This window comes from Capra hircus, chromosome 1, assembly GCF_001704415.2.
Source record: "Capra hircus breed San Clemente chromosome 1, ASM170441v1, whole genome shotgun sequence".
NCBI classification, from domain to species: domain Eukaryota; kingdom Metazoa; phylum Chordata; class Mammalia; order Artiodactyla; family Bovidae; genus Capra; species Capra hircus.
Window position 1 is genome coordinate 46,627,996 of NC_030808.1, and position 13,416 is coordinate 46,641,411.

Genomic DNA, 13,416 nt, shown 5'->3' on the forward strand with positions numbered 1-13,416 from the left:
ATTGAGATTCCACATGCCCCACCATGCAGCCAAAATATAAGCAGTCAGTGTGCGCGTATACACATATTTTTATGAGATCAAGTCCATCTTAAAACAAAAAATAACTCTGAAAATGAGACTAAACATCAAACTTTATCAAGCACAGAGGTTGTCACAACAAAATTCTTATTTTATAATACAGTGTTGTAGTGGGAAGCTAGAACTTTAATAGCAAATTATGTTAAAACTAGTCTTATTTACCTTTTCTTTTAACTTTGAGAAAAACATATTTTTCGTAATTTCAAATACATTTTCTGTAATTCATCACTGTCTTTCTTCATTCATTCGTTGATTCAAAATATATTATTGAGTGCCTCATATAGGCCAGGCTTTCTTCTCAGTACTAGAGAAGCATTGGGGAACAAGAAGAATCCACAGCAGGGATTGCATTCAGGTATGCGTCTGGAGGGAGAAGACTTATCAATGAATCATGAATTTATTTTAGAAAATAAGTGCTATAAAGCTGGATGAGATAGAATCATCCAGGAAGCAACTGTACGATACACAGCGAAGCACAGAGCACACAGTGAGCCTGGAGGCAGTTCCATTGCTGAGAGAGAACTTCGTGAGACTACAGCGGAAACCAACCTTTGTCCTTTCCTCAGTACACAAAGTGCTGGTGAACGTCAACATCATCATTCTAGGTTTGACTCTAGACAAACCTAAGAAGACAAAAATCTCACCTTCATGCCGCATATTGGAAAGATGCTTTTATTAAATAACAGGAAGGATGCAGCTCTCCTGTAAGCAAGGTCCTAGAGCATATGGACTTATTAACTGGGCACTGTTATTGCTCCATGTGACAAGGGAGTCATTTTACTTTCATTTTTCAGCTGGAGGAATTCAGTCATTGAGATATTAGTTACATAATCTTTAAAAGAAGTTGGGAAGGAGCCATCTAGTTTGAGGAAACAGTTATGAATCAGGGTGCCTCCATAACTTAAATTCAACCTTTTTAGGAACTAAAGGGTATTGGTCACGTCCTCTGATTATGAAACATTAAGGAAGTCCTTTTCTGGACAGGATGACAGTCAGATTTCCACTTCTGGTGCTATTAGATACTGATGAATATTTTATAAGGCTAAAATTATTCTTTGATACAAGCATATACTACATGGACAACTAAGTATATTTTCAACCAAGTCTCACAGACTGTAAGACAGGAAATCCCGTTAATAAAAGGCTCAGAGTTTTCAAACAACTGGTAAGATTTCCCCTTGGAAGTCTGTAGAACATACAGCATTGCTGCTCACTGCGTTTTTAAAGCAAAGTAGTAACAAATAATGTCAGCCACTTCATCTTAACTATTTTAATATCTTCCTTGCTGAAAACCTCTAATGGAATTACTATCTTTTTAGCTAACCAACTAATGGTAATGGTATTCAATATTTATGAAATGTTCATTTTCAAATAGGATAGAAGCTACTGTTGGCTTTTTTTTTTGCTATAAATGACAGAATTTATTAATTGCTACTTGAACATGTTTCATTTCTATTTAACTTTTAAAATAGTAGAAACCATGGCAGAAACCATGGCATTCAAAGTAAAACCTGAAATGTTGCTTGAAAACATCTAGCTGAAAAGTTTCTTTATAAAGTAAAATAGCCTCTGGAGAATAAAGCTGCAGTTCTGTCAACATAATCCAGGTCAGTTCAGTTCAGTTCAGTCACTCAGTCATGTCTGCCTCTTTGCAACCCCATGAATCGCAGCACACCAGGCCTCTCTGTCCATCACCAACTCCCGGAATTCACCCAGACTCATGTCCATCGACTCGGTGATACCATCCAGCCAACTCATCCTCTGTTGTCCCCTTCTCCTCCTGCCCCCAATCCCTCTCAGCATCAGGGTCTTTTCCAACTCTTCGCATGAGGTGGCCAAAGTATTGTAGTTTCAGCTTTAACATTAGTCCTTCCAAAGAACACCCAGGACTAATCTCTTTAGAATGGACTGGTTGGATCTCCTTGCAGTCCAAGGGACTTGGACTCAAGAGTCTTCTCCAACACCACAGTTCAACATAATTAGGAAGGCCTAAAAAGAGGTTTCTTAGAATCATTTTTATGTTTTAAACCAAAAAAAAAAAAAAAAAAAACAAGGAATTTTATACTGATGGGATTCAAAAAAGTGGTAGATTCATGTACCTCATATTTGCTCATGAGTAGAATAGTATTATAACTATGCTTGTTTATGGAACTGACACCTCCCTGAAAAACGTGAACCTGAATGTGTTAGGTATAAAAAACACCAAACTGTTTTTCAATACTAAATAGGAGATAGAAGGCAATGTGAAAAGCCCCTGGCTATTTATTTTTTTTTAAAGTATTTATACTAGCTTTAAATTCACTCACCATTTAGGGAAAGAAGTTGGTTTAGGGGATTTACTAGAAATCTTAAAAGGCTGAACTCTTGGATTTTAATCTCAGTTCACAGAAGCTGTAGGCAACTTGCCTCTATCACAGAGGCAACTGAGAATGTAAATGTTAAAGTACCCTGAGCCAATTGAATAAAGTAAAATTTTATAAAGGTATGAGCTAGTGGTACTACTGATGAGATAATGTGATTTTAAAGGTTAGCCATTATTACTTAATAGCCTATGGAATCATATAAATCTATACAATGGGCTCCAATCTAGCTCACAGTCATTCCTAAGCACAGTAGTACATGAAGAAAAGCTTTACTCTGATCAGAATATTTCAAAAAACTTTAACTGTGGCACCCAAGTCTCAGGTTCTCACTTTTCACTCAAGGAGAAATATAATAACTATTGGGGTGAAATACTTAGATGAAGTCCAAACCCATCCCAAGGCTCCAAAGCCTGGTGGAGGCCTCTAACCAAAAGCGGAGAATATGAAGCAGGTTCAGTGTCTAGTTCTTTATTCATAATTAGTTCCTATTGGGTTTTTTGCATTGATGGCTTCTTAGTCATTATTATCCCAATCAAACCAGCTTTCACTATCATATTCCATATCCCATTTTCATCGCTGCATGAAGTATAATATTGAAAGGACCAGGCATCTTTCACGAAGCACAACAGGACATTGATAACCATGCAGATTAACTCCCAATCCAGTCTCAGGTCTTGTTTCTTACTTTATGACTTTTTTTCTAGACCAGCAGACTTTCCCTCACGAGGCTGACGATGGCTTGCTTCATGCATACAACTCGAGACTTCTCTATAGTATAAAATAGAAGATCAAAAGCAGGTAGGAAAAAAGGGAATGAAATGAAAATTGAAAGAGATATAGTTGGAAGGAAACAAAAGTTTATAAAAGATGAGCTCGAGTTTCATGTTGGTGATGATTAGTCTTGTAAAACCTTCTGGGGCTTGTGGAAACATTTGCTTGTCTAAAATCCAGTTTTTGTTTTTTTTTGTTTTTTTTTTTTTTAAGACTTCTCATAATGAGCAGCTCTTCTCCCGTTTGAAGGATACAGTCTTTTCTGAATAAGTGTGGTAAGGCCAGGGGTTTGAGCACTCTGCCACACGCCACAGAGCCAGGCACATGGAAGACAGCTGATTCCACAGATCCGAGGACTTGGGTAAGTGCCTAGCACTTAAACCACCTAATGTGACTGCAAATGTTTCCCTTTTAATGAGCATGGAAAATTCATTTTAATTTAATAGTGTTTTATGATACAAGGAAACCTCTAGTAAAACTCTTCTGATAGTGTGATTCCAGGGACGGGTAGAAGCTAGACTGGGAATTAAATGTACCAAAAGGAAAAGCATCTTCCCATATTTGGGAGCAGAAAGATAGAAACAAAACTTTATTTTGTGAACTATAGTCCCATGCATCTGAAATATTTTGGTTAAATTTGTAGAAAGAACTGACACTTTAGGAAACTTCTTCAATTCTAACATTAGAGCTTCAGGTCAAATGTTGGACAGGTTTTGCCACACCATTGTATTCCAGGCTTGAGTCCTATACATGGTCCACCAACAATTGGCTTCAGCCCACAGATGTTCCACTAAAAGAAACAAGCAGGCAATTAACATTTGAGATTTCTTATCTGAATTCTATCATACCGTAAAATGTTGGCTGAATATGGCATCATCGCTCATTACAAAGATGATATGATAGTTGAAAATAATTATGATCTATTTTTTTAATGAAAATTATTTTAAAGATGAACCTAGTATTGTTAGAATTGACATGGAATCTCACATAACCTGGGAATAGTCATCCGTGACTTAGAGGGAATGTTGTGATTTCCATTTCTTGGGTGATCTCTAAGGCTCCTTCTTTCCAAGATTACCTTTGGTAAAACCAGTTGTTTGGGATGTTAAGAAAGAGACCTCACTTCTTAGATTCCAGTGTTGGAGATAATAATCTTTTTGGTTTTTAGGACATTATTTGTTTTGCTACTCTAAATTGGTTTCTTATAATTCATTTTAAGGGCCAAAGAAAAACAATTCTAAACTGTTTGTTTAAATAAACTTGGTAGCAAAACAAAGGAGTTAATTTTAGTTAAAACCTTAATATTTCTTTTAATACACAATAGAAAATACTTCTTTATTATGCTTTCTTATAAGGCACATATTAGAACTATTATTTGAACCATTGCTCCTAGTTATACATTTTTTAATGTCCCTAAATGAATTTTGATTTTTCTTCACTGATTGTTATAATGGTTAGAAGAATATATGTCTCTATGTCCATTTTCTTTAGAGATTTTTAGAAATGTCCTGAAAATCAAATATAGTCATCATTCAGTTCAATTCAGTTCAGTCGCTCAGTTGTGTCTGACTCTTTGTGACTCCATGGACTGCAGGACATCCGGCTTCAGTTAATAGTCGTATAATGTAGTAGCGAGATCATGTAAAATATTAAAACAAATTCTACATTCCTTTTAAGACATATAAAACTTTTGCCCCCTCTTTAAAGAATGCCTATAATAATGTGAGAAGATAATAAAAATTGAATTTTTCTGCAAGGAAATCTTATTTTAAACGTAACTTTTGAACTATGAGCAGATGCTCAGACTATTATCTATTTAGTTAATGTATCAAAGAGAATTACTGACAATTTATGCTTCTGTAGCTTTTTCAAAAGCTTGAATAGTGTTAAGTTCATTAGGAGAGAATGATAAATCTTCTGCATCATTTAAACATCTATTAGCAGTATTGCTTGCAATGAATTCAACTTTTTGGTTAATTTACCAAATTCATGTGCTTTTTCTTTTCCTGTATTTAAGCTGGAATGTAAACTGAGTCAAGAATAAAAATTAAACTTGATCTGGATTGTTATGTTTTGTCTTCATTACAAAATGGTATACCTGGAAACCAGGAATAACAGCTTCACTAAGATATGATAAAGTTAATATTAGCCTGAGTTTACAGATTCAAAGTCATTGATGATTGTTATTAGATATCTTGTTATTTGACTTCAAGTGGGGAAATATAGGAATTTCAAACTCTAAAGACTTCAGTGATGAGGTAAAAGAAAAAAAAAGGTATGCCTCAAAAAAGTAAATGGTCAATTCCCTAGTTCAGTAGTAATTTTCCAAATATTTGAAGAACATTGTAGTAAGTATTTGGTGGTAAAGAACCCACTTGCAAATTCAGGAGATATAAGAGACTCAGGTTTGATTTCTGGGTCAGGAAGATCCCCTGGAGGAGGAAATGGCAACCCACTCCAGGATTTTTGCCTGGAGAATCTCATTGACAGAGTTGCCTGCTGGGCTATAGTCCATGGGATCACAGAGTCCTACACAACTGAAGCCACTTAGCACACAACGGCCTTTAACCAAGGTTTACAGAAAAAATATGTTATTGAGAAAACAATATTGGTTGAAAGAAATCCCCTTAGAAATGCACTGTGTCCTATTTCATAGATTTACACGTTGTGTGTATGATATCCATATACTAATTGTTTAAAGCAGGATCTCTGAGCTCTGTAAAGGGTAGACAGTGAGTATTTTAGTCTTTTTGGTTTCAGTCATGACTACTCAAATTTGATATGGTAACCTTAGAAAAATACATACACAAGTGAGTGTAGTGATATTTCAATAACATTTCATTTGCAGACAATGGAATATTTTTAACTTTTTTTTGGCCAAACTGCACCTTGGTTTGGATCTTAGTTCCTTGATCAGGGATCAAACTCTTGCCTCCTGCAGTGGAAGCACAATCTTAACTACTGGGCAACCAGGGTATTCCAAAAATTCTAGAATTTTAAAATTTCATATAATTTTGGCTTTTCATGAAATGAAAGATTTTTTCAATCATTTAAAAATGTGTACACTCATGGTGGATTCATGTTGATGTATGGAAAAACCAATACAATACTGTAAAGTAAAAATATTTATATATATAATAATAATAAAATAAAAAAAGAAATAAAAAAATAAAATAAAAGTGTGAAAATTGCTTTTTTTCATGATACATACAAAAATAGAGGATGGGTAGAATTCAGCCTACTCTTTACTGAGCCCTGATTTAAAGTGTTAATTTTCTAGAATTCACAGTAGGCTATATGTACTAGCACTTCAAGAAATATGAAAACCAAAACTAGATACATGTATATTTATGGGCTTTTTATTTTTATTTTGTTTAAGACTCAGTGCAGCCAATTATTTATTTATTTATAAGTAAATACTTTTTATTTTTTAATATAAATTTATTTATTTTAATTGGAGGCTAATTACTTTACAATATTGTATTGGTTTTGCCATACATTGACATGAATCTGCCACAGGTGTACATGTGTTCCCCATCCTGAACCCCTCTCCCACATCCCTGCCCATCCCATCCGTCTGGGTCATCCCAGTGCACCAGCCCCGAGCATCCTGTATCATGCATCGAACCTGGACTGGCGATTCATTTCACATATGATAAATACATGTTTTAATGCCATTCTCCCAAAACATCCCACCCTCTCCCTCTCCCACAGAGTCCAAAAGACTGTTCTATGGGCTTTTTTAAAGTGACAAAGTCATATAAGGACCAACTTAGCAAAGTTAAATTTAGATTAATATGACATTTTGTTATTTCTATTGCTGTGTATGTGAAAAATTCAGATACTGGATACACAAAATATTTTTGCTTGTTTAAAAGGTAACTAAGACCAAATGAAAATGTCAGTGGCTTTATTTGTTATGTTAAGATTTTCTTTAAAATGAAGTTAACTTTAAACTTTCAATAATATTATAGTCATTTAGTATGAAATCAAATCATTAGATAGAATAAGACATTTGACATTTATTGTCAAAATGTAGAATTTAAAATATATTTGTTTAAATATGCTTATCTAATAAATAGCCAGTGTTCATGTAACCCCATTCTTAGTGGAACATACCATCATTAAACCACTGAATGAAATTTTTTTTTACATTACAGGAATTATACTTTCAAATTAAGCCATTTTCCTCTAGGTAAGATATACCATGGAATTGGAAAGAAAAGAACTCATGGCTAACTTTTCTTTCTGTTTCAAATGTAATTAATAATACTTTGGATATAAGAAATTAAAATATTTGATAGTTTTTAAAATACTAATCTTCTAGAAATTTTAAATTATTATCATAGAATACATTTTAAAAACTTACCTTTATTTGTGTACTATGCATTTTTGTGCTCATATGGTTGAATTCTGGCACAGCAACACTTTTTAAGAACTTATTTTGAATAAGTATTTAAAATTAAAGTATAAATATCTGCATTTAGTGAAAGGAGACTTAGGAAGGGACTATAATTAACTTTGGTGGGTTTCAGTTTGTAAAAATTTAAAAGCTTGGAATTATTATTTACAAGACATAAAGGTATTAGGTGAACATTTTTTTAAAGGTGAAGTAATTAACTAAAGCTATTCAAAGAACATAAAATGCTAGCTGAGTGTTTTAAAAAAAAAACCCTGAAATCAGGTAACTAAATTCAATCAATTTTTACTCTAAGTTTCATATACTTAGGTGTAATTTCAAATCAGAGTTCTAGACCTAAAATCTCATTTTTAAAAAATTTAGTTCAGTTGCTGAGTCATGTCCAACTCTTTGGACTTCAGCATTTCAGACTTCCCTGTCCATTACCAACTCCCAGAGCCTACTCAAACTCATGTCTATTGAGTTAATGATGCCATAAAACCATCTCATCCTCTGTCGTCCCCTTCTCCTCTTGCCTTCAATCTTTCCCAGCATGAGGGTCTTTTCTAAAGAGTCAGTTCTTCACATCAGGTGGCCAAAGTATTGGAGTTTCAGCTTTGACATCAGTCCTTCCAATAAATATTCAAGACTGATTTCCTTTAGGATGGACTAGTTGGATCTCCTTGCAGTCCAAGGGACTCTCAAGAGTCTTCTCCAACACCACAGTTCAAAAGCATCAATTCTCTGGTGCTGAGCTTTCTTTAGAGTTCAACTCTCACATCCATACATGACTACTGGAAAAACCATAGCCTTGATTAGATGGACATTTCTTGGCAAAGTAATGTCTCTGCTTTTTAATATGTTGTCTAAATTGGTCATAACTTTGCTTCCAAGGAGCCAACATCTTTTAATTTCATGGATGCAGTCACCATCTGAAGTGATTTTGGAGACCTCAAAATAAAATCTGTCACTGTTTCCATTGCTTTCTCATCTATTTGCCATGAAATGATGGGATCAGATGCCACGATCATAGTTTTCTAAATGTTGAGTTTTAAGCCAACTTTTTAACTCTCCTCTTTCACTTTCAACAAGAGACTCTGTAGTTCTTCTTCACTTTCTGTCCTAAGGGTGGTATCATCTGCATATCTGAGATTATTGATATTTCTCCCAGCAATCTTGATTCCAGCTTGTGCTTCATCCATCCCAGCATTTCTCATGATGTACTCTGCATATAAGTTAAATAAGCAGGGTGACAATATACAGCCTTGACGTACTCCTTTCCCAATTTGGAACCAGTCTATTGTTCCATGTCCAGTTTTAACTGTTGCTTTCTGACCTGCATACAGATTTCTCAGGAGGCAGGTCAGGTGGTCTGGTATTCCCATCTCTTTAAGAATTTTCCACAGTTTGTTTTGATCCACACAGTCAAAAACTTTAGTGTCATCAATAAAGCAAAAATAGATGTTTTTCTGGAACTCTCTGGCTTTTTCTATGATCCAACACATGTTGGCTACTGGATCTCTGATTCCCCTCCCTTTTCTAAATGCAGCTTGAACATCTGGAAGTCCACATTTTACGTACTGTTGAAGCCTGGCTTGGAGAATTTTGAGAATTACTTTGCTAGCATGTGAGATAAGTGTGATTGTATGGTAGTTTGAATGGTTTTGTGTGTGTGTGTGTGTGTGGTTTTTTGGTGGTGCTTTATTTTAATTTTTTACTTTACAATATTGTATTGGTTTGCCATACATCAACATGAATCCACCACGGGTGTACATGTGTTCCTAATCCTGAACCCCCCTCCCACCTCCATCCCCATACCATCCCTCTGGGTCATCCCAGTGTACCAGCCTCAAGCATCCTATATTTGCAGTGCCTTTCTTTGATATTGGAATGAAAACTGACCTTTTCCAGTCCTGTGGCCACTGCCGAGTTTTCCAAATTTGCTGGCATACTGAATGCAGCACTTTCACAGCATCATCTTTTAGGGTTTGAAATATCTCAGCTGGTATTCCATCACCTCCACTAGTTTAATTTAAAATTAAAACCACATAAAAATCAATACAAATAATTTCTAATGATGAGTGTGTGAATTTGAGGATTTTAATTTAAGTGACATTTTGATGAAATTGAAAATTTTAACTTCATTAGTGATGTAATTCTTAAAAATTAAGTATTATCATGGTCAGGATAGATGTTGATATACTTGATTTTCTACATTTTCACAGTGTGTTACTATCAATAGCACTTTTGTAACAAGATAATCATTCATATCTTGAGAATGATTTGTTTAACAAACAAATGATATGTTTAAAAAACATATCTTGAGAATCTACATGGACTTGGCATGATGCTAAATACTAAATACAAAGATGAATATAACGTTTTTGCCTTCATGAAATTTACAGGTTTATTAAGGGATATCAAAGATGCACATCAAAAGGGATGATTTTGACAGCAGGAGGCATTTGGCAGTGTCTAGGATATGAAGTGCTCATTACTCGAGGGGGAGTTCTGGCAGACAGTTGGTAGAAGCCAGGGATGCCTTTAAACATCCTACAATGCTGTTAAAACATCCTACAACAAATAATTTATCTAGTCTAAAATGTCAATAGTGCTGGCTTTGATAAACCTTGTTCTAAGTGTAACACATTTTTAAAACTATTATAGAATGATGTAAAAACTCTGATGGTCAATTTGACAACTCAATAAGCAAGAACAGTTGTCATGATAGAGGAATATATTGAAAAAAGACCTGTGTTTGAGCTGATTCTTGAAAGGCTGAATGGAATTGGAAAGAAGAGTTTTCTAAACAAAGTGGGCCAAGCGAGCAAAGCTATAGATGTGTAAAATAACTGCTAATTTTGGGGAACTATGCAAAGTCTAGAGTGGGTTGGTTGGTTGGATGTGGGAGTTTGAAGACCTGAACTTGGGCAGGTGAGTAGGAAAAGGTATTAGAAATGATGAAGGAATTTGAGCAGGTGCATATGATCAAAGCAGTCCATTTGTAGGATTCATCAGCCATGGTGTGAAGTGTCATGATTATTTGAGGAAATGATAAAGTCTTACTTCACTTGACTAGAGAAGAACCACAAGAGGATAAGTCTCCCAGTGGGAAAGAAGATTCCCTACTTCTTTTCCTATAAATGTTTTGCTTCGATTCAATATCTTTCACTTTATTTGTCAGAACTATATCAAAGCAACCATAGTTGAAACGTAACTCATTTTCTGTAGTTTCATAAATATGTTAAGTTGCTGACTGGCTGACTCTTGTGGACAAAAGCTGCATGTTGTAACATCAGGTGGCACTGCCTTTCTTTGGAGGTTCTAATATTAGAGTCCTGTTGCAGAGCCATGGTGAAGAAAGAAAATAATCTGCTAACCAATAAAAAATGGACAACTATAAATAAAATCTCAACTGTAGCAAAACCTTACTATTCTGTCTCAGTGGTTCTCAATTTTGGATGCTGCATGCATGCTAAGTCACTTCAGTCATGTCTGACTCTTTGCAACCTATGGACTATAGCCTGCCAGGCTCCTCTGTCCATGGGATTCTCCAGGCAAGAATACTGGAGTGGATTGCCATGCCCTCCTCCAGGGGATCTTCCCAACCCAGGTATTGAACCCTAGTCTCTTACATCTCCTGAATTGACTAGTTCTTTACCACTAGCACCACCTGGGAGGTATACATACTCATTAGAATCACTGGAGAGAGAAATCTAGGTTTCTGTATTTCTTAAAACTCCCGAGGTTATTCAGACAGCTCTGCTATGGATACAGAAAATTAACCTCATACTTTGGTTTTGCAATAATTTATTTTTAGATTTTTTTCATTGTAAACACATCTTATTTTCATTAAAACTTAAAACGACTCTTTTTTTTTTTTTTTTTTTTTTTAGCATATGCCAACTTTCAAAGAGTAGCTTTCTGGTTACAAGTGTAACATAACAAGAGGGAACTAGTCTATAATTTCTTACATGATTCACAAGTTGGATGAGTCTCATGTATATCACAGAGCAATAACTAGAGACTTGAACATGAAGCTTTGAACAATGATATTTACATTTTCAAAAAGTCTTATTGTGTGATGCCTGTTTCTGTAGTCAAGTGGCTCACATGGCTAGTGAGTGTGGTGCAATAGCAGGGCTGAGTTTGATCTTCCTATGGCTCATTCTGTCTTCTTTAGCCATAGATTATATTCTTTGGTCTAGACAGCACTTTTGAAATTGTGGGGTTTTCTTGGTAAAATGCTGGAGAAAATTGTACGGTGCTACTGTGGTTGTATTGACATGAATCCATTCCTGTAAAGAGTAACTAAAAATACCAGCCCTAATCTTTTGTTTGGGTCTCCCAGGTGTCTCAGTGGTAAAGAATCCGCCTGCCAATAAGGAAGATCCCTTGGAGAAGGAAATTCTAGTATTCTTGCCTGGGAAATTCCATGGACAGATGAGTCTGGTGGGCTACAGTCCATGGGTTTGGGAAGAGTTAGACACAACTTAGCAACTAAGCAACAACAATTTTTTGTTTATTCATCAGATAGATATTAATTATCTAATTCTGTGCAAGAGGCTGCCTTTTTATTTCCTCCCTCTATCAAGAAACAGAAAGGCACAGAGGGTTCAGTCTTCATTCTCTATGGATTTACAACATTGTATCAATGAGCAAAAGAGGAAACACTATCATTACAAATTGTCTTCTCTCCCGCCCCTTGAAGATTTTTCGATTGTATTTCTCTTTACCAGTATCAGTGATCCCTTTGTGAAAAATTTCCTTTAGATACTAATTGCCCTTTAGCTATCTTCCTCATTTTTTCCTGAAATTCAGAAGATTCCTTATATAAGTATTTATCGCTTCTACTTCCTTAATATATATTTACAACATTAATCCTCTAAGACATAAATAATGACTCTATAATCCAGCTTTGAGTCCTTACTCAGAACATAGAATATGTTTTGATTCATCGTTGTTCTTGTGAACAGTTAAGGCTGGGAATGCTGTTTTCCTTTTGCTTGCTTCTTTTGTGTGGCAACATGTTTGTGGGTAGGGGCCATTTAACCCATGGGTACCATGTTTCTACATTTAGTCTGTAGTCTCTAATGTTTCCAATTTGAGTACTTTCAGTACTCTTGCCTGGAAAATCCCATGGATGGAGAAGCCTGGTGGGCTGTAGTCCACAGGGTTGGTGAAAGTCGGACACGACTGAGCGACTTCACTTTCACATTTCGCTTTCATGCATTGGAGAAGGAAATGGCAACCCACTCCAGTGTTCTTGCCTGGAGAATCCCAGGGACGGGGGAGCCTGGTGGGCTGTCATCTATGGGGTCGCACAGTGTCAGACACGACTGAAGCGACTTAGCAGCAGCAGCAGCAGACTCTTACATTCTAAACTCCTGAGTTTCAAACCTCTGACTATAACTCACAGTCAGATATTTTGCATTGTGGACTAGTAAACACACATCCATCCATACATGTACAGCACATATGCATTTTACAAAAATAGTCTATCCACTCCATCCTGTACTATCCCATATATAGTATGGGATATACACTATGTTGTATACAGTATGGGATATATATAGCAACATCCTTGTTCTTCCTGACCCACTAATATACTAGCACAATAATTATTTCAAAGGTTTTTCTAATCTAAACCCACCATTTTCAGCACAGCCTTTGGGTTATAGCATTCTTCTAAATGGATCAGATAAACTCAAGGAATATTCAGATAGCTTGAAAACAAAGCTGTTCTTTGTTCCATTGCTTTGATTTCTGTTTGTGAAGGGAGTTAATTTATTTAGATTTTCAAAT

The 13,416-nt window shown here is 35.5% G+C and overlaps 1 protein-coding gene across 1 annotated transcript in view; it reads left to right on the forward strand.

Annotated features, from left to right (window-relative positions):
- The window catches only part of ZPLD1 (zona pellucida like domain containing 1), a 75,010-nt gene continuing 65,016 nt past the window's right edge, over positions 3,423-13,416 (forward strand). The window contains exon 1 of the mRNA XM_005674873.1: positions 3,423-3,573. The gene's annotated coding sequence lies outside the window, so the exon portion shown is untranslated. The remainder of the gene's footprint in view (positions 3,574-13,416) is intronic.